Here is a 25,920-nt window from a genome sequence, read left to right as displayed (position 1 = left end):
TCACAACAGTGTTGGTTATAGTGGATTTTTTATCTAAAATGGCACATTTTGTACCATTACGGAAATTACCCACGGCGGCAGAATTTGCCGATATTTTTATAAGGGAAATTGTGCGTTTACATGGTTTGCCAAGCAAAGTGGTGTCAGACCAAGGGAGCCAGTTCAACTCCAGATTTTGGAAAAAATTATGTGAAAAACTGAAAATAGATGTGGCCTTATCCACTGCTTTCCACCCAGAGACAGATGGACAGACTGAACGACTGAACCAAACCTTACTTCAAACGCTACGTTGTTTATTGGCTGATTATTCTAGTGAATGGTTGGAAGCTCTTCCTGTAGCAGAGTTTGTTTATAATAATACTGAACATTCAGCTCTACTTTGCTCACCATTCTATTTCTTGCAGGGGTATCATCCAAGAGCTATACCCATTTTGTTAGAAGATTACCTGTTGCCTACAGTAACGGATAGACTAACGAGGTTAGGTGACATACAAGACAAAGCCAGGAAACATTTATTAAAGTACAAGGAAAGCATGAAAAGACAAGCAGACAAACACAGGTCTGAGGCCCCAATGTATAAAATTGGTGACAAGGTATGGCTCTCCACAAAGAACCTAAACATAGAGGGATCCCGAAAGCTGCAACCACGTTTCATTGGACCCTTTAGTATAACTGCCATAGTAAACCCAGTAACAGTAAAATTAGATTTACCAAAAGAATATCCAGTACATACTACATTCCATGTGTCCTTGCTTAAGCCGTACAACTCAAAAGCCGACCTGAACCACCACCTCCACCCATGCCAATTAAGGGAAATCTGGAATATGAAGTGAAAAGCATAAAAGACTCAAAAAGAATTAGTGGACGTCTGTTTTATTTAGTAGAATGGAAAGGATATGATGAATCTGAGAATTTATGGGAACCAGCATCATATGTACATGCCCCACAGCTGATTAGACAGTTTTATTTAAAAAATCCAGGAAAACCCCATCCTGTAGGAGGGCCTTTGAGGGGGGCAACTGTTAGGGTTTGTACACAGCAAAGAGCATGTCCCCTCTCACTGCACTAGTGGGTTATGTAATAGCTCCCTTTTAAACTTATTATTGAAAGCCTTTCTTGTTATCTCACCTTCCCCCCCCCTTAGGCTTCTGTGTATGTTGTTTAATGTGCTGTTTTGTTTACACATTGGGCCTTGCTTTTACCAAGGCTTCTTTAAAACACTCCTCTCTAGGCCGTGTGTTAATCCAACTCATTTGCATAATAACTGAAACTCTGCACACCTTTCAAGAACATGTGCAGCATGTGAGGACCACACCCAGCTCTTCAAACCACACCCAGCTCTGCACACCTTCCAAGAACATGTGCAGCATGTGAGGACCACACCCAGCCCTTCAAACCACACCCAGCTCTTCGAACCACACCCAGCCCTGTCTATAAAAGGCATCCCCCAAGCCTCACCCAGTGCTTGTGCTCGTCTACCTCCCGCTTACCTGAGAACAGATCCCTCGGCGCTGGCACTCCTGCTCTTTACAGACTTTCTTTGACTTCAATGGGCGCAGCTGCTGGCTCTTCCTTCTTCCGGTTTCCGGTTCCTCCTTGCCTCAGCCTCTCTCCTACGAGTAACCTGCAAAAGAGAAAGAAGACAAGGTTAGACTGATCAATATCTCTTGCCAGCAACAAGTAAGTGCAAAACTTTTTATTACCTGAGGGAGCTTTGACGGCAATTTCTGGATTCGTGTATAGACAGTTTGAGGCGAAGTGCCTTCCACGAGCATTGTGATTCAGGCTCTTTGTTGCAGAGTATTTTGCGGAACTTTGTGAAGCGGACATTGTTTTTTTTCATGGAACTTTTGGGAATCGAACAGTGGAAACCATTGACAGCAAGGCAAACAGTAAATCAAGGACTTGCACAAATTACATGCTGTATTTTGATGTAAAAGTACAGTATTTGTTTTTATAAAAGATTCTGGAAATATGGGAAAAGTGAGTCTGCTATTGGGAATTTAGGCTTTAGTTATATTATGATGAATGTTTGATATTGGTAATTCTGATAACGGTATTTGTTTAATGTTTTAGAAGCTTTACAGTAATAGAAAAACACATCCCAGAGCAGTAACACATTCCAAACCTGGAAACTAGAGACCAGGATCCAAGAGATACTTTTAGAAGAGAATTTCTAATAAATAAAGGTATAGTCAGGAACCCATTTAGGAATAGGTTGCACTTATCTGTTCTTTGTTTATGTTTCATTAGGCACCAGTTTCTACAGAAGTCAGAAAGGGCCGCAGATTTGTGCAGCACTTCAACAGTGGAAACGCAAGAACGGTGTTGTCTCTCTTTTTTATTTTATCTTTTTTATTTTATCCACTTCCCCCCTTCCCTTGAGCTTCTGTTCTTAGTGCACTGTTTTAAAAACTAGTGTGCTGGAACAAGCAGTTTCAGGGTGGGGTCGGATTGTCTTCAACCTCCATCAGAACTGAACAAGAACTCAGGTGAGCTGGGCTTTGACAGCTAAGTCCACCAGGGGTCTGTACAAGGGGGTATGTATCCACCTCCTATTCATCCACAGCAGTAGGGATCTAAGGGACAGAAGAGTGAGAAGGCTGTCACAATTTGAACAACAAAACTACAACGGCAGTCCACATGGTGCACTTAAGTATTGGGACAGTTTTAATGGCGAAGCATGTGCCAATCTAATCTGTGACGCAGCAATTGTCGATATGCCTGTTCCCCCCACCTGAAATGGCAACCGCCTTTCCTGTATATAGGGACAGGTAGAAGTGAGGTAACTCAGCCGACGTTGGGCGTTGTGGCCGAAGGCGGTCTTGCACAGCCGTGCAATTCCTCATTGGATACTATGGGGCTCTATGGAGTACAGTGGCCAATGGGGATCTATGCCAGCAGTGACGGTGTACACTGCCACGTACGTGACCGCCATTCTACATCTCAATCCTCACTTGTTTCAGGACCTTCAACAGGAGAAGACCTACACTGCATGTGCTGCTGTGACCTGTGTCTGGAACTACAATGGCCCGTGTGACAGGGAAAAGGGCCCCTGTCTTCACTTCGGAGGCTTTTGAGCGACTAGTGGATGGGGTCCTACCCCAGTACGGACAGCTGTGTGGGCCTCCAGACCAACAGGTGAGTACACCTTGGCCAAGATGCATGTGGCAAGGATGCATGGAGATGTATGTGCAAGCATTGTGTAAGGCTGAGTGGGGGTGGGGGGATTGTCTGTTGGCGGTGTACATATTGTGCGCTGGCCTATGTGTGTGCCAATGTTGATGGAAACGGGTATAGTGGGCCCTTTGTGTGACAGGCTGGACTGTTTGTTTAATGGGGTTCTCCTGTCTGTATTCCCTCTGCAGGTCAGCACCCATCAAAAGAAGGGATTATGGCGTGCCATCGCCAAGGACATGTGGACCCTGGAGGTCTATGGCAGGAGGAGCACCCACTGTCGGAAATGGTGGGAGGACCTGAGACGCTGGGCATGGAGGACCGCGGAGGCCCAGCTGGGGATGGCCTCCTAACATGGAAGGGGTGCAGTCGGACCCTGACCCCCCGATGGCCCGCATACTGGTGGTGGCCTACCCTGAGCTGGATGGGCACTTTAGGGCATCACAGCAGCCACAAGGGGGTGAGTACAGTGGGTATCAATACATATTATGGCTGGTGGAGTGGTATCCGGGTGGTGGATGTTTGTTAGGGGGTGCGCCTAAGGCCAGGCCAGACATTGCAGCATGGGTCATCTTAAGGGTAATGGGTGTATGGCAAATACAGGTGACCTAGCTTGTTAGCAGTCCATTTCAGCCAAGTCATCGTTGGTCCCAGGAGTGCTGCAGTTTGTGGGGTGTGGTCCTCATCTTGCCTTAGTGACTAGCCATATCCCTGGTAGTGCAATGCATAGTGCTTAAGCCTGTTCCCTGTGTGATGGTGATGTGTATGCCAACTGTGGTGTTGGTGCAGTCATTGACCCAGTGTATCCTTTGTCCCTCTCCCCTCTTTCTTGTTTTGTTATCCTGTCCTTGTGTGTATTAGCATCATCTGGCGGAGGAGCAGGGGAACTGGCGACGGAGGGAGCTGCATCCCACATGACCCAGGAGGCAGAGTCCACCTACGCCAAGGGAACCAGTGGGATGGAGGGTGAGAGGAGCACCACGGCGGAGACTGGAGGAGACAACACAGACTCACATACCTCCTCCAATGGGAGCTCCCTGGTGGTGGCGGACACTTCTGTGACCACCCCAGCTGCAGGTACATCCGCCACCCCTGTACCAGCACTGCCCTGCCAGCAGCCCCTCAGCTAGTTTTCCATGCCCGCTCACCCAGGAGGGTGGGCATCTCCTTCGTCCCAGGCACCTCAGGCCCTGCCCCAGTGAGCTCTGCCGCACTGAGTGAGGAGGCTATTGACCTCCTGAGATCCATCTCTGTAGGGCAGTCAACCATTGTGAATGCCATCCAGGGGCTGGCATCCAGATGCAGCAATGCGAGGCATTCCTGGAGGGCATTCACAGTGGATTGCCAGCCCAACAGAGATCGATTCAGGCTCTGACCTCCTCTCTGATGGCAGCCATTGTCCCTGTTTCTACCATCTCCACCCCAACTACCACTTCCCAGTCCCATTCTCCTCAACGTCAACCCATCCCAGGCACACATACAGATGAGCATGCACACAAGAAAACACCCAAGAGTGGCACAGGCAAAGACAGGCACCACACTTCATCCCACAAGCACTTACGCAAACACCATACAGTGGCACACACAACAACATCCACTGTCTCCCCCTCCTCCTACTCCACCACCTCTCCCTCCAGTCACATCCACACTCACACCTGCATGCACTACATCAACATCCACTACCAGCATCACCACACCAAGCAGAACACACCCACTCTGTCTGTCCCTCCCCTCCTGAATAACATAAACACAAGCACTCACAAACCCAACAGCCATCCACCTCACATCAGCATACAGCCCATGCACCTGTACCCAAATCCAGCAGACATACACCTCCAACAATCACTCCCTCAACCTCCACTCCCATAACTCCTCCCACCCCAACATCCCTAAAAAGCTTTTCCTTTCCCAACTTGATCTCTTCTCTCCACCTCCTCCCCCCCCCCGCCCTCCCCGTCTGAGCAGGGTACCAAGGACACAGCCCAGCACCTCAGCCAAACAGTCCAAGATGAATTGCAGCCATCAGAAAGTGCAGAGGCTGCCCAGGAGGCTCCTTCATCCACCACCACACTGCAGCCATCAGAAAGTGCAGAGGCTGCCCTGGAGGCTCCTCCATCCACCACCACACTGCAGCCATCAGAAAGTGCAGAGGTGGCCCAGGATGCTCCTCCATCCACCACCACACTGCAGCCATCTCCGCCAGCAGACGCCATGTAGACCACACTCCAGGGGCTGCTGTACGAGTTACCCCTTTCAAATCCAGTGGGGTAGTCACCCACTCCAGAGTCTGTGGCCCTGCACTCCCCAGGACATATCAATGGGCATGGAGCCCCCTCCAGAACATGTCAGCCAATAAACAATGGCGACACACTTCTGTCTGTGGCACAACATGAAATGTACCCCCATTGTAAATGTCCTATTTCATGCACAGGTTGACATGCACATAGGTGTGAGGGAATACAGACTAGGAGCCAGATGTAGGAAGGAAAAATTTAGCGAGTCGGAAATTGCGAGTCATTGCGAATCGCAATTTCCGACTCGCAAAATGGGATCCAAGAAAAAAAAGCGACATCAATTTGCGACTCACAAATGATGTCGCACCACAGATTGCGAGTCCGCTGTTAGCGAGGTCGCTTTTTGCGACCTTGCTAATAGCAGACTCGCAATTTGCGAGTAGGGTGTGGCAAATTGCGACCTCGCTAAAAGCGAACTCGCAATTTGCAAGTCAGGTGTCGCAAATTGCGACTGGGCTGCAAATTGCATGCAGGTGCAGCAAAACAGTTGGAAAAACACTTCTTGGCTCTTGCTGATGACATCAGAGCCAGGAAGTCATCAAATACACCTGGTAGGAGGGAGGACCACACCCTTTTCAAACTGCTGTGCAACTACCTGGAGAGAGGAACTGCTGCTACCACGGAATACACAGGCAGTGCAGGAAGGAAAAGGAAACTAAAATTCTCAGAAAAAGAACTTGAGGTGATGACAGAAGAATGCTTCCAGCACCATGACCAGCTTTTTGGCAAGACAGCCCTGAGTGTCCCAGACACTGAGAAGACGAGGATCTGGCAACAAATCCAGGAGACGATCAATGCCATTGGGGTGAGCCACCATGCATTGATGAAATAAAAAAAAGGTGGTACGACCTGCGCTTCAGGACAAAGGAGAGGGTGGCAGAGCACCTCAGGGAGGTGAGGGGCACAGGAGGGGGCCCATCTACCATCCCACCACCCACAGCCATGGAGGAATTGGTGGAGCAGACACTGGAGCCTGAGGCTGTGTCAGGAATGGGAGCATTGGACACGTCAGCGCAAGGGACATCCAAAAGTGAGTACCATGAAACATGCATGTACACCTTCAAATGCTATATCCACACTCACCCAGTACACAGCAGCATGCACAACCAGACTAGCTCCATTCCAGACTACCAACCACCAGAATGGTGCATTATGGGCAATTTAGTACAGTAGTCAGCATATAGGCAAATGTTTATTATGAGGCATACAACAGATGTTATAGACTGACAGTGTGTTCCCTATGTCCCACAGGTCTCCCACAAGACACCCCCACCAGCCACACCATCCAGGGTGAAGACAGCAGGCCACAGGCAGTGCAGGAGGCTGCAGCAGCCATTACAGGGCCCAGCACGACACCACCACAGTCCCCCCAAGAAGAAGTACAGGAAATGGAGGAAGGAGATATGACACCTGGCCCCAGCCACACTGTGAGACAGCCAGAGCCAGCAGCACCACCCCGTCACAGACGCAGAGGACAAGTCCAAGCGGTGGCCCAGGAGGATATAGGGGAGGCATCCATGTCTGCAGTTGAGGCATCCCTCCTTTCTGGTCAGCGCCTGCAAACAAGGCAACTAAGGATTATTTCAGGTGCAATGCAGAGAATGGAACACAATATCACACATGGCCTGGCTGATGTGAACACATAGTTCACAAGACTAAATGACAATATCAGTGAACTTACACATTCAATCCACCAACTGGTGACGGAACTGGTGGCTGAGAGACAAAGCGCAAGGCGCCGTGAGCGCCACCTAGTTCAAAGATTTGACCGCACGGCAGCGTCCATTTGCTGTCTTGCCATGAACACCACACTCCTCTCAAGACGGACCGTGAGTCTGCAGGTGGAACTGCGCCACTTTGCGCAGGGACTGGGCCGCATTAGCCACGCTGTGGACATGTTGGAGGCCAGGCAGGTGGCAAGGGGCACGGGTGAGACCCCTCAGGACAGTGAGGAGGGGTCCACTACCAGCAGTGTATCTGCCACTGACACACGTGTACTGCGGAGTGGCAATGCATGTCAGGGGTCAGCTGACCCACCTGGGACGAGCCATGCTGGGCGAACCAGGAGGAGGATGTAGGCACAAACACTGCAGTTAATGTGTCCTCATTAAGGATGGACATGTGCAGCCCCTTATGGACAGTTATGTTCTTTTGTTATTAGGTTCACTAATTAAAATGTTTTGTTTGTTCCACTACACAACTGGGCTCTTTGTGTGTGACATTGGTGAGTGTGGTGTTTGTTGCCACGTACCTTCCAAAGTATTGGGTTGCAATGTGGTCCCGTCTCTGTCTGCCTTGATTTGCAATGCTTCTATCTCCAGGCTGCTGATGTGGTAGCTCTTGCTTGTCATCCTCCGAATCTGGGACTGCAGGGGTGAGATGTAGCCCACGTCTGGTGGCAATGTTGTGTAGTATTGCGCAAGCGCCAACTATCTTGAATGCTGTTATTGGGGCATACTGGAGCGCACCTCCACTTCTGTGGAGGCATCGGAATCTTGCCTTTAACAGTCCAAAGGTCCTCTCTATGATATTCCCGGTTCGCCTATGTGCACTGTTATATCGCCACTCATTCTCATTGCTGGGTGTTAGGTATGGGGTTAGTATCCATGGTCGTAGCGCATATGCACTGTCACCTGTTTGGCAAAATAAGCAATGTTAGCAGGGCATGGATGGTTTCTAAAGTGACCTGTGTATATGGCTTCAGGGTGTCTTCAGCAATACCTAATAGATATCCATTTCCAAACTCCCCACGTTCTAGGTGTGGGTGTATCCCACTGTGCCTGAAAATGTAAGAGTCATGTGTACTCCCTGGAAATTTGGCTACCATGTCAGTGATGACATAATGGGCGTCACATACCACCTGGATGTTCAGTGAGTGGGTACATTTCCTATTGCGGAACAGATATTCCAGATTTGCAGGAAGGCAAATTTGTATATGTGTCCCGTCCACACACCCTATTACATGAGGGACGTTGGCAATTCTGTAGAATTCCAACTTGGTGCTGTTAATTTCTGCCTCATTCCTGGGTAGGTATATGTATCTGGACATGTGTGTAAGTATAGCATCTAGGAAACAGCTGAAGAAACGTGAGAGTGCCCTTTGGGATACCCCACCTGCCACTGCAATCACCCCTGATAGCTGCCCGAGGCCAAGAGGTGCAGTGAGAAAAGCACTTCCACATGTGTGAGGATGGCGCTGCCGCGCACAGTCTGGCGTTGAAGCTGCGGATTGTGTAGATCAATTAATTCTAATATTGCTGCACTGCTGAGTCTGTATTTGTCATATATCTCCACCTCAGTTTGTTGGAAAAGTGTCTTCCTGGTTCTGTATATCCTCTTCTGTCTCTGGCTCCTCCTCCTCCTCTGCTGGGCGGCGTGGACTCTCCTCCTCCTTGCTATCACATATATTTCAGCCATTTTGAGTAACCCAGATGCCTTCTGGGTCTCCTTTTATACTTTGGTTCTGGTTACCACCTGCTCTGCCTTAGTGGTAATTTGGGTGTGCAAAATGGGCTTTTTGCGACTAGTCGCATTTTGCATAAGGTTTGCGACTCGCAAAGTGTGACTTCCTATTTGCGGGTCGCAAAATCGGATCGCAATTTTTGCGAGTCGGTAATGGCTCGCATCGCAATTTGCACTACGGAAATGGGATTTTTGCATTCCATTTCTGAATTTGCGGGGTCGCAAATTACGATTCGGGCCATTTGCGACTCGCAAAATTTTGCTACATCTGGCCCATAATCCCATTAAAATAGGTAGGTCATGCATGAAACTGCAGCTCACAAATGTTTTATATAGTGAAAGGAACACACGCTGACATGTAGGTATAAGGAATGCTGGCAACAATGATGGTACAGAAATCATGTCAATGGACATTCTCCGCTTATCAAGGGAAAGATGTAATCCATAGCTGCAAACAAATACCAATGGAACCCCTGTCACATGTAGGACATCTTCACATTACAGATTGCAACCAGGCACCAGCACCCATCATACACTGAAGACAAATAGCTTTTTGCTGAGCTAATTGCCCAGACACATGACAGAGGACAGTGACTCATAACCTACTTACCTTTGGAGTGGGACATTTAGGAGTAGTGGTCTGTTGCATAGAAATGACACCCACTATAACCACAAACAGTACTTGATTGATTGATGTACACTGCCATATGAGGTCCTTGCAGAGCAAATGGTTTGTGGATTCCACCCAGTTGTGTCCTAGGTCCCTGGGACAATAGGCATTACAAATCAGTATCCAACATATGACATGTCAACACAATCACTCATCTACTGTGTGACACATGGCTCATCCCTAATTGTCAGAGGGAGCTGTCAGAACCTCACTTAATAACTTGGCAATATGACAGGCAGGAATGTGCAGTGTACTCACCCCTTTGTGGCTGCTGTGCTGCCCTCAAGTGCCCATCAAGCTCCAGATAGGCCACCACCAGGATGCAGGCCATTAGGTGGTCATGGTCCGACAGGCACCCCACCAACATTGGGAGGACAGGGGCGCATCCTCCCTCTCCCTAGGTACCTATTCATGACATTTCTTGTCATGTATGGGTACCTAGGGAGAGGGAGAATGCGTGAACCACCTGTCTACTGTCCACTGCCAGGCCTCTGCGATCTTCTGGGCCCAGCGTCTCAGGTCCTTCCACCTTTTTCTGCAGTGGGCGCTCCACTGGCTGTAGACCCCCCAGGGTCCACCCCTATTAGGTGATGACTCATTATATTCCCTTCTTTTGAAGTGCATTGACCTTTATGGATGCAAACGATACATCAAGAGATCATGTTCACAAGTCTCATCACAAATGGTTGAGTCACACACATGTCAGTAACATCAAGCTAGAACTTTCCTATTTGTCATTACTTCCCAAGTGTGGTACATACAAGCCAATAAATACAGGGGCATTACTACAGGCATACATTTCCCAATCTCCAGACCAGCCCACCACCCTCCCCAGGCCCTACAATGAGTAAGCAAGCTTACTGACATCATGTGGTACACGCTCTGGCAACCTGGTTGAGATGTGAGCCACTAAAAGACACATCACACCTCTGTGGCATCTGAATTGTAAACTCCTTAGACATGAATGGATCAACACATTCACACTCAATGAGAGTGACTCTCTGCATACAGTCCCTGAAAGCCACTGCCAGAGTACAAACTCAAACATTTCACATGGTTAACAATGATGGGACTGGCATGGTGGGTTCAGAAAGTGTCTACCCTGCCCATGTGCGGACATGTGCAATAAAAAATGCATGCTCATGCCACTTCTGTGGGTGGTATTCAGTTTTATGTACCTGTACCACAGAGCATGCTTTTGGACATATGTTTCCATCCTACAGAGACCACGTCCAACATACAAAGGCATGCATTGTATAGTTTCTGCTATGTGACCAACCTACTGACTCACATATCATAACCTCCCAGGAATAAACACACTGCATTGTGGGAATGTCAGTTATACAATAAGCCTGCACAGGACAAGTATGAAGGTGACAACAGGGTTGTAGGAGTCAGAGATACACTTCGGCAATGAGGCAGAGACACACTTTGAAACAGAGAAACACTATGACAATGAGTCAGAGTCACACTTTGACAATGATGCTAAGTGCATATGTGTAATAGATCAGTAACTTACCTCGGGACCCATTCCTAATCTGATCAAATGAATGAGGCATTCTGGGCAGAATATTATACCAGAGCCTCATATTGCCCACATGACAGAATCTGCTGGAGTACAGGGAGTGGGCACAGGGCTGCATAGCCACAGTGACTCCAACCCAGCCTAGACTAGAACTTACACTGGAGATACATATGACAGAACCTTGTCTCTGCAGGCTGAGCAGAAAGGACCTACATGACACCACATTTCCATCACTTCCACGCATGACAGTACATCATGTGGCCAACGGCTAATTGGCATGTGGTGTGTGTGTCAACCTGAAGGGCAGAGAGAGTGGTGATATGCCTTCCAAACAACAGTTTAGCAAGGGCAGATTTGTGAAGAAATCTCTGTGGCAACATATTATTCACAACTGACTCATACAGCAGCAAACTCAGCTCATGCTGTCATGCACATACATGTTGTCAGACATATCCAACAATCCTGAGATAAGAGAGCAGTGAATGGCAGTAATGTCTCCTAACCTAGTTATGTGCATCCAACACAAGGAGGATCTAGGGACCCCAAAATCACACACAGCACAATGTGAATGCACTCAACATATGGCACTGACCACCCATACCTGCACATTGACCCTTCCATTGATGCCACACAGAGTGCACCTACAGGCACATGAGTAGCCAACCTGCCACAAATGGCCACATTTGAGTCTGTGAGGAGGGAAAGCATGGTGAAGTACAGAGAAAACTATGCACATGAGATACTTACATGCTTCTCTGGTGGACCATAGAGCTGTTCATACAGGGGTAGGACCTTGTCAACTAGCCTCTCCAGCTCCTCTGGAGAGAAGGCTGGGGCCCTGTCACCTGCAGGATGTGGCATGATTGCTCCCAGAGGCAGTACACAGCAGTTTGAGTGATTCTGCACAAATAACTGTCACGTCTGCCATGAACAAAGTCGTTGGCCTGCGACTGGCAACACTGTTAGCCTATGGCTGTGCCCACTGCGGTTGCAACCGCCATGATGACTTCCGCCGGCGGTCGTGGGTGGTTCCTGAAGAAACCTTTGGCTGACCCGTCAGAGCTAAAAAAGTTGCAGCCCATCTTGCTATTACCCTTCCCGGCCAAAGTACTGGAAAAGGCCAACAACTCACAGCTGCCGCAATTCATCAAGAACAACAACTCACTGGATACCTCCCAACCCGGGTTCCGCAGAAACCACAGCACAGAGACAGCTCTTCTTGCAGCCACTGGTGACATCTGTACACTCCTAGACTGCGGCCACACTGCAGCACTCATACTCTTCGACCTATCAGCAGCCTTTGACATGGTCTCCCACAGCACCCTATGCACCAGACTCCACGGTGCAGGAATCCGCGGAAAGCCCTACAATGGATCCACTCCTTCATCTCTGGAAGAACACAGAGTCAGGCTCCCACCATACACATCCGAACTTACAGTAGTCAGCTGCAGAGTTCCTCAGGGATCCTCCGGGAGCCCAATACTCTTCAACATATACATGGTCCCACTCGCAGCCATCGTCAAAGGCCATGGAATGAACGCCATGTCATATGCTGATGACACACAACTCATCATGTCCTGCACTGAAAACCTGGACGAGGCCAAGAGGAACTTCCTCACAGGATGGAAGCCATCACTGCCTCAATGAGAGAGAGCTGCCCCAAGCTCAACTCAGACAAGACCGAGCTCATCATCTTCAGAAACTCCACCTCAGCCTGGGATGACTCCTGATGGCCCACATCTCTCAGTGCCTCGCCTTCTCAGACTGACCACGCCCACAACCTAGGAACAATCCACGACTCCTCCCTATCAATGATCCGACAGGTAAACACGGTCACCTCCTCCTGCTGCGCCCCCTCCACCAACTCTGAAAGATTTTCAAATGGATACCAGAAGACTGACAGTCACCCACGCTTTAGTCACAAGCAGACTCAACTACCGCAACACACTCTACGCTGGCACCACAACTAAAAACATCATAAAGATGCAACTCATCCAAAACACCACAGCCAGACTCATCCTGAACCTCCCTTGTCAGAAACATATCTCTCAGCACCTGAGGACCCTCCACAGGCTCCCAGTGGAGAAACAAATCCTCTTCAAGCTATTCACCCACACCTACAAAGCCATTCACAACATCGGACTGGCCTACCTAAACCACCGTGTCTCCTTCCACAACCCCACCAGACCCTTCCACTCCGCCTAGCCAGCACTGGTCACCATCCCACGCATATGGAAAACAACCACCAGAGGAAGGTCCTTCACCTACCTCGCAGCAAAAAGGTGGAACAATCTACCCCTGCATCTCAGACAAAGACCATCGCTCACCATCTTCAGGAAGAACCTTAAGACGTGGCTCTTCAGATGAGGCTCTCTCTGCCTCCCCTCCCCCTCCCCAGTGCTTTGAGACCCTCAGGGGTGAGTAGTTGTGCTCTACAAAAACGAATTGATTGATATTTTGCATATCCAAACCATCCTTGGTTGTTTTGCCTCCACTAAGGAATCCAACTACGCCATGGGAAGTCTACTTCAATGAGGCCCATGGAAGAATACAGCAGGTAGTGGAGTGGGCTTTTGGACTCCCAAAGGCCAGATTTATGTGTCTAAACCCGACTGGTGGAGCCCTCCTCTACTCATCCTGAAAAGTGTGTCAAATCACTGTGGCATGCTCCACAACACTGCTCTGCGGAGGAATATCCCATACATCCCAGAGGAGAGGGAGCCTGCAGTGCCACTGAGTGAGCCTCCTGAAATGCCAAGTGAAGATGACAGTGGTGAAGAGATAGGAGCTGACTTATGGGAAGATCTCATCAATACCTACTTTTCTTGAGTGTATATCATATGACATAATGACTGTGACTACTGTATACGAAGAACTGTAATTGTTAGAATGTGTGTAATGGAGTATTTTTGCAAGAACTGGGGAGCTAAAACTCTGCAATATTCAGCCAAAGGGTGCATGAAGGGTGAGCCTTTGACAGATCCCCACCTTGATGTAGCTACATCATTTGTGTCAGTCTCATTGCAATGTAATTTCCTTTCCAGATGGTTGCCATGTGAACTGGGTAATGGAAATTTTTAAAGCCTATGCTCCCTGTTTTGTCTTTGTACAGGTATCGTCACCATGACATCTTCATGTGGGCATTTCAGAGTTGTGACATTGGCAGGTATCTGATGCTGTTCTGACATAGGAAGTGGACATGGATTGTTCCAGGTAACGTAGATCACAGATCTGGGGAGTATAAGACCTGTGCCAAGGCGGCTTGGACAGTGTTTGGGTGGAAGGTCTGAAGTGCACATTGTACTTGTTTAGTGTGGTGTGGTGGGCTGATTTCATCATGGGTGTGATCATGTGGCCATGAAATATGTTGTCATCATGTTCAAGCAAGGCATTCACCATTCACATGGGTTAAACACACTTCTTGTATCACCCGTATGTAGCTGTAGATGTGTTTCATCATTGAAGGCCACAGTACCTGTGCCACAACACTGACATATGTTTGTGTCATACCACCAGACGTATGGTCATTGGATCATGATGAGCCTGTGATCAGGGAATGTTGTACTTCCCTCTGTCTGTACCCTGGTGTATGTGATGTTGTATTGCCTTGGTGTGGTATGTGATGAGGCTCAGGCTGATGTCACCATCTACTTTTCTGTTTGCCTATTCTACAGGACAATGTCTGACAACGCCCTTCCTTCTGTGGTTTGGGGGGCTGTACCTTGGTCTGTGTACCTTGACGCAATTTGAGTCACCCATTCTTGGCTATGACAGTCCAGATATTTTGGTGCAATAAAATGTTTGGTGTGACCAGACACTTGTAGTAAGGGGTTTGTGTGTGTTGGTAGTAATCTTTAGCAGGGCACTGTACCTGAAATATATCCCTCCTTGCATTAGTATCTTGTGTCTTCTTCATTTGCTTCATATGGTCTTAAATCTCTACATAGGAAAATGTGGAACAGAAGCAAGCAGACAATAAAATCAGGGCATGATGGAAAAGAAAAGTGAAGGGTTCAGTCATGGTGAATAAAATCATTGGACTAGATGCCACACCATTGGAAGTCCAAAGTCCAGTGTACTTTGGAAATGGAAGGTGGTTGAAAAACAGTCAACAGAGTGAATTTGAGACACATAAAGGAGGTCATTTTGGAAGGGGTCACTTAATGACTCTGGTAAGTGTCTTGCCATCCGCACCTCCTGGATTCCTCACTGGACGTCCCCGCTTGTATGGTGGGAAGGATCTGCTGCTACAGAGGCAGGGGTGTCTGAGATGGGTTCTTCCACTGGCAGGGCTTCACTTCCAGTGGCTGGCACTGAAGTTGAGGCACCAGATGCAGACATACCAAAGGAAAGGGTGGACTCTTGCTGTTCATCCCTGCTCAGGGTGGTGTTTATGTCCCTCAGCACCCCTTGTAAGGGAGGCCATGTTGGTATTGTGGGCCTCCCACTGTGCAGGTACTTTCTGTCTAAATTCCCTCTGCAGCTGGTTCATTTCACGGAGTTCAGTTAGTTCCTGGCCCATCATGCCTTGAGACTTCTAATAGATTCCCAAGACGTGGCTTGCCACAGTGTGCCCTCTCCCACTGATTTCTGGACCATCATTGTCAGAGATGTTCTGATGCGACTCAGGATCTTGGACTGGGGGTCACAAGATGGTTGTCAGTGTTCTAGGAGCACAGGTTGGGGGCACATAGTTGCTCGTGATGTTGAAACAACCGGGATGGGAGGTGTTGATGTGGCACAGTGAGACTCACTGGTGGCGTCTGACCAGGCTGCCCAGTTGGGCCAGAACAGTCCTTCGTGTCCAGATGTCCAGAAGTGTGGTCATCACTGAGGGCCTCATCCTGGGGGACTGTGGCATTCTCTTCAGTGGCCTCTTTGTGGCCAGTGGCAGCATAACCTGCTGATGTGAAAAATACAACGTTAGTGGTTATTTTGCGCCATCTACCTCCAATCATTTACAGTGACATTTCACAAAGACCTTCTACATAGTTGTTTAGCAGGTAGTCTTATTGTGACATGTACACATGGTAATGGTTGCATTCACATGACATTTGTGGAGCATGCCACCTCTACTTACCTGTCATAGCTGCGAAGATGTGCAAAACATTGACCCTTGGGGGGGTTGCCTGAGAGTGTCAACTTGCCGCCAGTGCAGGCCAAACAGTGGCTAGGCAAGCTAGGTTTTGGTCATTTTGAGGCCTAGTTGAATGTGTTAGAGGCAGACTGAAGAGTTTGTAGCATAGGTGACGGAAGTCATCATGTGGTAAGTGCAGTGTTTTTGTGTGTGCTGCTGAATACCAATGTGGCTATGCCTCTTGCAGCCTGCAGCTTTTGGGATCATGGTTTAGCACATTGGGTAAGCTGTACTGCCTGTCCTCAATGGTTTCACCTTAGTAGGTCAAGATGGAGCTAGGTAGTCAAACACATCTCAAAGTTGGGAATGATCTGTATGTTGCTCCCAGTAAAATAAACCTCAAATGTGACTTATCAGGCAAGAGTATTTGATCAAGTGACCACTGAAGTGGTCTTTGATATTTGGAGAAACAGTGCCTCCCGGGAGTCAGAGTCATGTTTCATGTTTCAGGGTATCACCCTTCATCAGCCAGGCTAGCTTGAATCCAGTGGCACAGTGATCAAGGGACCCACGTCTAGGGACCCACGTCTTGACCCTGTTCCTAAGGGGAACAGGGTCAAGACTGATTTGCATATGGCTGGGTCTAAACTGGGGTGACGTGGCAAGCAAAATAACGATGGATTAAACCCAGATCTGTGACTGGGGGTGGGTGTTTGAAAAGTATTAACACTCCGCCCATCATTTTATTTTGTTTTGTGCTGTTGCTTTGTGCGCCCTAAATGCAAGGGTATGCCCAGACGTGGGTCCCTTGCTCGCTGCGCCACTGGATTCAAGCTAGCCTGGCTGATGAAGGGTGATACCCTGAATCCGGTCACAGGATGCTTATTTCCTGTCCAGGGATGACCTGGCCTAGCAGTTCGGTCTGGACTGTTCCTATGGGGAACAGGGTCAAGACTGATTTGCATATGGCTGGGTCTAAACTGGGGTGATGTGGCGAGCAAAATAACGATGGATTAAACCCAGATCTGTGACTGGGGGTGGGTGTTTGAAAACTTTCAACACTCCGTCCATCATTTTATTTTGTTTTGTGATGTTGCTTTGTGAGACCTAAGTGGCAAGGGTATCCCCAGACGTGGGTCCCTTGCTTGCTGCGCCACTGGATTAAAGCTAGCCTGGCTGATAAAGGGTGATACCCTGAAACCGGTCCCAGGATGCTTGTTTCCTGTCCTGGGAGTACCTGGCGTAGTAGTTCGGGCTGGACTGTTCCTATGGGGAACAGGGTCAAGACTGATTTGCATATGGCTGGGTCTAAACTGGGGTGACGTGGCGAGCAAAATAACGATGGATTAAACCCAGATCTGTGACTGAGGGTGGGTGTTTGAAAAGTTTCAACACTCCATCCATCATTTTATTTTGTTTTGTGTTGTTGCTTTGTGCACCTTAAATGGCAAGGGTATACCCAGACGTGGGTCCCTTGTTCGCTGCACCACTGGATTCAAGCTAGCCTGGCGGATGAAGGGTGATACCCTGAAACCGGTCCCAGGATGCTTGTTTCCTGTCCAGGGAGGACCTGGCATAGCAGATCGGGCTGGACTGTTCCTATGGGGAACAGGGTCAAGACTGATTTACATATGGCTGGGTCTGACTGGGGTGATATGGCGAGCAAAATAACGATGGATTAAACCCAGATCTGTGACTGAGAGTGGGTGTTTGAAAAGTTTCAACACTCTGTCCATCATTTTATTTTGTTTTGTGTTGTTGCTTTGTGCACCTTAAGTGGCAAGGGTATGCCCAGACGTGGGTCCCTTGCTCGCTGCACCACTGGATTCAAGCTAGCCTGGCTGATGAAGGGTGATACCCTGAAACCGGTCCCAGGATGCTTGTTTCCTGTCCAGGGAGGACCTGGCATAGCAGATCGGGCTGGACTCTTCCTATGGGGAATAGGGTCAAGACTGATTTACATATGGCTGGGTCTAACTGGGGTGATATGGCGAGCAAAATAACGATGGATTAAACCCAGATCTGTGACTGGGGGTGGGTGTTTGAAAAGTTTCAACACTCCGTCCATCATTTTATTTTGTTTTGTGATCTTGCTATGTTAAAGTCCACCAGGGGAGCCCCATGGCCCCCACAGACCTGCCAGATCCTTGCATGTGGCCCAATTTCCAACACTGGAGCACATCAAGATCTAGCATTCTGCCAAATTTAGTATAAACAATAATTGTATATTTCACACCACAAAAGGATCCTTGGATCTTATAGATCGAAAAATGTGATCTAATTGGCTGCTACCAAATCAACAAAGATGTGGCAACAAATGTAGCTGTCCCCATTGTGTTACATGTCCAGACCACAACTATTTAATTAGACTTTGCCAATTTAGCCACTAGTCTGCATTTCTATAATTAATGCATTTCTATCCAGTGCACAGGGGTAGGTCTATGTGAGTCCTCTTGTTTCCCAAAGAAGTATATAGGAAATGGTCCATCATCTGGCTGTCCTCAATGGTACTGTAAGAGTTCATCCAAAAAGCAGTTGAACCTTGGATCAAGAAAAGAAACTGAGTATCAGTAGTCAAGGTAAATTAAGTAGTCTCAGAAGAAGCCACATTTTTTCAATGCTCGAGTAATCACTCATCAGCCAGGAATATGCAGCTAGTTGTCTGAAGTCTAGGCTCTGGAATCAATAAAAGATTGGCTCTTAATTAATGGTACACCTCACCGGCTGTGCTTACTTTGCACTCCAAAACTTTCATTTTCTTTTTGTATTCCAAAGGTCTTCTCATGTAAGAAACCACAGAGTTTCTGCCTTCTTCTGATATTTCCCTAATGCCTCCTTCCCATCCATTCATGAAGCTCCGAGCTCTCTGCCCTTAAGTTGTACAATGTATTATGCAATACATTTCCAGTATCAACAGATCTCACACTTGGTGAGGTGGATGTGGTTTAAGATGTACCACATTTTACTGGATAATGTTGTTACCAAAAATTGCAAATTTGCACACGCCACCCCTTCTACATCCTTCCTAGTTAAGAAGGGACATCATGATGCTGAGAATAATGATGTGTGAGGATAGGTAGTGTGCACCTTTTTACCACAATCTATGCCCCATGGATTCTACTGAAGTAACCTTCTCCTTAGACTTGAGGGGTTCATTATGCTTACTTTAGTAAATACATCTACACCATGTTGTTCTGTTAGTTGCTCCATCATGATGCACTCACTCTGTGCTTTCTTATAGTTGGGTTGCCTATGATGCCAAATGATGCAGAATGACAAACCCTTTACTAACAAAAATATATATAAATTCCCACCCTCACTTCCTACAACAGGCCAACCCTCTCTCCATAAACCCTAAAAACTCCATCCCAACTGTCCTTCCTATTTGCTCCTCCCATAACAGGCAGACCCCAGCCCTAAAAAAATGTCCCTACATGTCCTTTCACCTTCTTAAAATTTCTTGCTGCATTTCTTCTAGTCAATTCTCACCCTTCTTGACTTCTTCCAGGCCTTCAATCAGTTGCTGAAGGAGGGAATCTGTGCTAGAGGGAATGGCTTGGGACCACAACAGCCACAGTGGTGGTGAAGGTGCTGCCCGGATCCCTCAGTCTGGTGACCTGAGTCTGGAGTGGGCCCCTCTAATTCCTCCTCCAGGGCCACCAGCCAGAGGTATGCCTTCTGGAGGTGCAGCTGAGTGACTGTCTCCTGCTGGGAACCTGGGGCAGTGCCTAGTTCATGCCTGGGCTATGGAGCTTATAAGTGTTGAGTAAGTTAAGTTCTAATGAAATGCAGGCCATGGGCTAGGTTTAGGTTTGGGTGATCAATGATGTAGTAGGCTTAGGCGCATGGGTAACGGGAGGAACAAGATAGAACAGTAAAGGAAGTTATTAAAAGTAGACACTGTGAGAGAAATTGGTACTTGTCAACAGTGGCGGCTGCTACCAGGAATGGTTGGAGGGGCAGCGTGAAGAGCTAATAATAGAAAAAAAATACTTACCTGCCGGCCCTCCATGTTCCTCTGCTCCCGTTGCCTCGGTTCTTTTCTTGTTGCTGTTCTCTCCACCCAATCCAAACACTTCTCTCATGCTGTTACCCAGCATGAGAGAAGTGCAGGGATTGGCCTGAGTAGGCTGAAATGCCTCTCAGTTAGGGAGTGGGAGCCTGCGCTTGGTCTCCACTCTGCTGTGAAATACAGCTCAAGTGGAGAGTTCTAAGTGTGCATGTCAGTTTGGCCAGGCTGAGACAGCTGGCCTAACCAACATGCACACTTAGAGTGCAGCTAGCACTTCTCCTCCCCCTGCTGACACGGTGGATGGCCCAACCCCACCCTACACTCAGCAGTATGGCTAAGTGGAAAAATAAAAGGATAATAAAATCATTTAATTTTTTTATCTTTTGCTGCCTTTCAGCAGTGGGACGATGCTCCTCCGCCATGGCAGAGGGGCTACTCCTGTCTGCCAAGATGGGATTGGAATTTGTAGGCTGGTTGGAGGAGGAGGTAGGTATGAGTGGGCACTGGGCAATATGCCTTTACTTCTACTGATTACATTCAATGGTAGAGAAGCTGAGACCGAAACATAGGAGGCTGGATAATTTATAAAATGATTGGTATCTGTTTGGCAGCAATGAAGAAATACCATAATAAAGGCAGCAGCTAGCTGCAGTCCAAGTCTAATCTACATGGCAATCCAAGACCTCTTCAGTGCTATAAAATGGTTTTAATAATGATGGTAAATGGATAGGAAAGGATCAGAAAAACAATGATGAAAGGAGGGGACGCCAATGAAAGGATACATGGTATTGGTATGCTGCCACCATGATTTCCTTCATAACGTTTTTGGGGCATGCAACCCTGCAACCCACGGCTCCTTACATATACTTATTATATATATATACCACAGCCAGTACAAAACATAAGTGCTCCACCACCTTTAACCGCTTCTGTGCCATGGACGTAATGGTTACGTCCTGCGGCACAGTGCTCCTGTGCCGAGGACGTAACCATTACGTCCTCGGCCTGGAGCCCGGAGGGAGCGCTAGCGCTCCCTCCGTGGGGTTCCCTCCCACCCCCCACGGCAGGGATGGAAGGGGAAGCCCTTCCCCTTCCACCCCGACACCCCCCCTGTCCCCTCCACCCCGTGACGTCAGCACTCGATCGCGCGTTGACCTCAGAGAGGCCGCCTCCCATGCGATCGGAAGAGAAATGCAAAAGCATTTCTCTTCCTATCATGTGATGGGGGCCTGAGAGGCTTCAAAGGGAAGGGAAGGAATTTCCTTCCCTTTGAAGTCTCTCAGAGCATTTTAGCAGCCGGATTGTGAAGCGATCCGGCTGCTAAAATGCCCACTAGACACTAGGGATATTATTTACTTAGGAAATTGGCATAAGGGGAGCGACCCCTTGGGCAAGGGTCGCTCCCCAGGGGGTCATTTTTTTCAAGGCCTTTTCTGCCCCCCCCTGGAAGCAGATGGGCCTATTATTAGCAAGGGTTGCTCCCCAGGGGAGGCAGAAACCTCTAGGCACCAGGGGTCTTTTTTTTTTCCCTTTTTTTTGCTTTTTAGATGTGAGGAGTGTCCCCTTAGGCAAGGGTCGCTCCCCTAGGGGGCAAAGTATATTTAGGCCATTTCTGCCTCCCTTGGGGGCAGATTGGCCTATTTTTATGATGCCAATCTGCCCCCAATGGGGGCAGAAACCACTAGACACCAGGGATTTGTTGTTGTTGCTGTTATACAGACAGGGAGCGACCCCTTAGGCAAGGGTCTCTCCCCTGGGGGGGGGGGAATTGTATTTAGGCCATTTCTGCCCCCTTTGAGGGCAGATCGGCCAATTTTTGTTACGCCAATCTACCCCCAAGGGGGGCAGAAACCACCAGACACCAGGGATCTTTATTTTTTTGCATCAATTTCGCAAATTTATTTGAGACCATTACTGCCCCCCTTGGGAGTGGATCGGCCTATTTTTATTAGGCCAATCTGCCCCCAAGGGGGGCAGAAACCACTAGGCACCGGGGATTTTTTCACCAGAGACCAGGGAAGATTATGTTTTCAAAATAAGAGGGTGGGGTATGGCCATACCCCCACCCCAAATAAATAGGGACAAAGTTGTTCTGCCCACCACTGGACAGATGGGGCAATAACCCCCAATCCACAGCCTGGGGGGTCAGAAAGTCTACTAGATGCCAGGGAATTAAAAAATAAAAATAGTGGGGTGGTGGCTACCAACCAGTATGGGCCTGGTTATGCCCCCACCCCAACTGAAGGGGGTAACAGTCTTTCAGCTCTCCCCTGCACACTAAAACATCTTATCCCACGGCAAGCAAGAGGACATTTGATTATTTTGGGTTTTCGTTTTACATTTGGTCCATGAGAGCTTGGCTAACTCTCAAAATTGTCCCACTTGGAATGGTGAGGGCTGCACTTTACGGACTTTGGGACGCTGCCATGTAGAAAAATCCACAAGACCTAGACACAATCTGAAAACTAAACATCTAGGTGATTCCAGGGTGGTGTGCTTCACAGGCCCCCGCACCATTTTCTTACCCACAATGCCCTGCAAACCTCCAACTTTGCTGGAAATCACACATTTTTCCCACATTTTTGTGATGGAACCTTCCGGAATCTGCAGGAATCCACAAAATTCCTACCACCCGTCATTGTCTCATCTATACTGATAAAAATTCTGCTGCACTTGTCAGCCTAAAAATGTTTTTTTTTTCAAACTGCCCTTTTGGACCCGCTTTGGTTCCCTCTCAATTTTAACAAGTTTTTGGCTCTTCCCTGTCACAAGCACTTGGCCCACCTACACAAGTGAGGTACCATTTTTATCAGGAGACTTGGGGGAACGCTGGGTGGAAGGAAATTACAGACAAATTAAGTTGGCTCCCATGAACTATCAGAGACATAATTCCCTTTCTAAGCATACTGCAATTGATTTAAGCACTAACAAGATCATAAAATGTCCTCCACCCAATACTTAATCTGAGTCGGTGGTTGCAGGTGTGGCTGGCTCACCAGCACTTATTATTGGGGACCAACATTTATTTTTCCTCAACAGACTTTGATCCAGAGCAAGACAGGGAAAAACACATAAAGGAAAAAGAAAGAGAAAATGGAAAATCTGTGCCAAACGGTGAAAGCATTGATGAAAAAAGATCTTTTGAGAGTGCGCTACAGAGGTAGAGATTGTCTGGTGATGATATATACATATAAACACACATATATGTACATTGTTGTGTGGTTATATAAGTATATATTTATATATAGTGATAAATGTTAGTGAAGTTCTTTATTTTACATAATATTAAATGTACATATTAAAATATTTAACATTTGCCACTTTAAACTCTATCGATATTGAAAAGTTGATATCTTTGTATATTTTTGGATTATATTAGTACTAACTATATTTTTTCCATAATTGTTGTACTTTCCTTTAAAATTATAGGAGCACAATATTGTGGCAAACAATGTTTTTGACACAATACTTTTGTCAACGATATTGTGTCAGTGATCCAGTTCACAATGGCTAAAATGGCCACAGGGCTGATGAGCCTGAGGTTCTCGACCCTTATTTGGACATGTGCTTTCCCATGCTTTTTTTCCAGCACTATAACTAACCTTACAGCCAAACCAAGAAAAGAACAGAAGCCACCTGGATGCATGCTTTTAATGGCCTTAGGATATGCCAAGCTTTTGTGTTCAGTCCAAATGGTAATACGATGTTAAGCTCCATGTAATTTGTCCAATGGGAGGGGGTTCCTATATGACTAAGAGTTCTCTATCATAATTGGTGTAATATCTGTTGATGTTTAAGCCAAAAGGTGATTTATATCAGTTTGAAGACCCTTCTGTACAGAATTGCCCCAATAGTGAAGGAGGAGGCAACTGTCTGTCTGATGAAAGGCAGGTTACAATTCAGATATTTGAGAATGGGGCCATTGGTAAGTAGTTCTTTAAGGGTTTCATACATGATCTCTTTCTTCTTGCCCCCATGAAAAGGAACCTCATTTTGGATGAATTTAGGAATGGGACATACCGTCTTGGAAAAGTCTTGAATAAAATGTCAATAGAAATTTAGAATGCCAAAAGCCTCTGAAATTATTTGATGTGTCATGGTAGGGGCCAACCATGTACTCCATTAACCATTTCCAAATCCATATGTATTCCTCTATGTGAGAAACAGAACTCCGCAATTCAAATTCAGATACTTACGAAAATTGCTTTTTGAGTTTTTCAAAGAGTGAATGTTCTCTCAATCTTATTACCACATCTGTAACATAGAAACAATTTTCTGCTAGATTTTGTGAAATGAATAGAATAGCACTGAAAATCATATTTACATATTTTTCCTATAGTATTTTTTAAATTGACAGTGATTTAATTGTAGTTTTATTAGAAACTCTTTCCCCCTCAGCATCCACAAAGTAGGCTAGATTGGAGTGGAAATAGTAAATCTACCCTCTCTTAATGTACAACACTTTCCCTATAGCAACTTAGATTGGAGTGAGAATAGCAAATGTACTCTCCCTTATAGTCCAAAACTTCCTACAATATAGGTTACATTGAGTGAGAATAGTAAATCTAACATCTTCAATGTCCAATGCTTTCCCAATTATAACTGAGATGGAACTGGGAATAGTAAATCTACCACTGTTAAAGTCCAACACATTTCTTAATGTAGCTTATATTGGTATGAAAATAGTAAAACTACCCCACTTCGGCCCATATTTATACTTTTTTAGCGCTGCATTTGTGCCACTTTTTGACGCAAAAACGGTGCAAACTCACAAAATTCAATTGTATTTTGCAAGTTTGCGCCGCTTTTGTGTAAAAAAATTACGCAAATGTGGCATTAAAAAAAGTGTAAATATGGGCCTTAATGTCCAACACTGTCCACAATGTTGTTAACATGGGATTGGGACAGTAAATCTAAACCCCTCATTGGCCAACAGTTTCCCCAATATTTATTAGACTACAGTTGGTATAGTAAATCTAAACCCTTCAATTACTAACATTTTCCCCACTGTAATTTAGCCTGGGGTGGGACTAGTAAATCTAATACTCTCAATGTGCAACACTTACCCCAACATATCTTAGACTGGAGTGAGAATAGCACCATCATCAATATAGCTTAGTTTGGATAAGGAATACTAAACCTACCCCCTCAACGTCCAAACGTTTCCCAGAGTAGATCTGTCTCTTTAAAGTATACTACTTTCCCCCAAAGTAGATTAGATTGAAGTGGGATAATAAATCAACCCCCCCCCCCTCAATGGCCTCTCACCAATTTTCCTAAAATTGGATTTGGAATAGTAAATCTCACACCTTCAACACATAGGCGGTCATTACAACATTGGCGGTAAAAAACGCTTACCACCATGCAGAATACCGCCAACACACCGCCAGGGCCGCGGAATTCCGCCACAGCTATTATGACCCACAGCACGTAATCCACCAATATTCAGACACCCACACAAGTCCGCCACACCAAAGGTCAGTGATAAACTGGCGAAAACAAAACCTCCACCATCACACCAACAGAAATACGGCCACACTATCACGACCCACGAATCCACGCGGCGGTCTTTCAACCGCGGCATTCCATTGGCGGTACACACCGCCGCGCTCAAAATACACACACACTTACAAAATACAGCCGCATTGGACAAATCGAAATACACACACCTGATACACAAACACACACCACTCCCACACACCC

The sequence above is a fragment of the Pleurodeles waltl genome, chromosome 3_1 (genome assembly GCF_031143425.1).
Source record: "Pleurodeles waltl isolate 20211129_DDA chromosome 3_1, aPleWal1.hap1.20221129, whole genome shotgun sequence".
Taxonomy (NCBI): Eukaryota; Metazoa; Chordata; class Amphibia; order Caudata; family Salamandridae; genus Pleurodeles; species Pleurodeles waltl.
Note: the sequence above shows the minus strand (reverse complement) of the source record.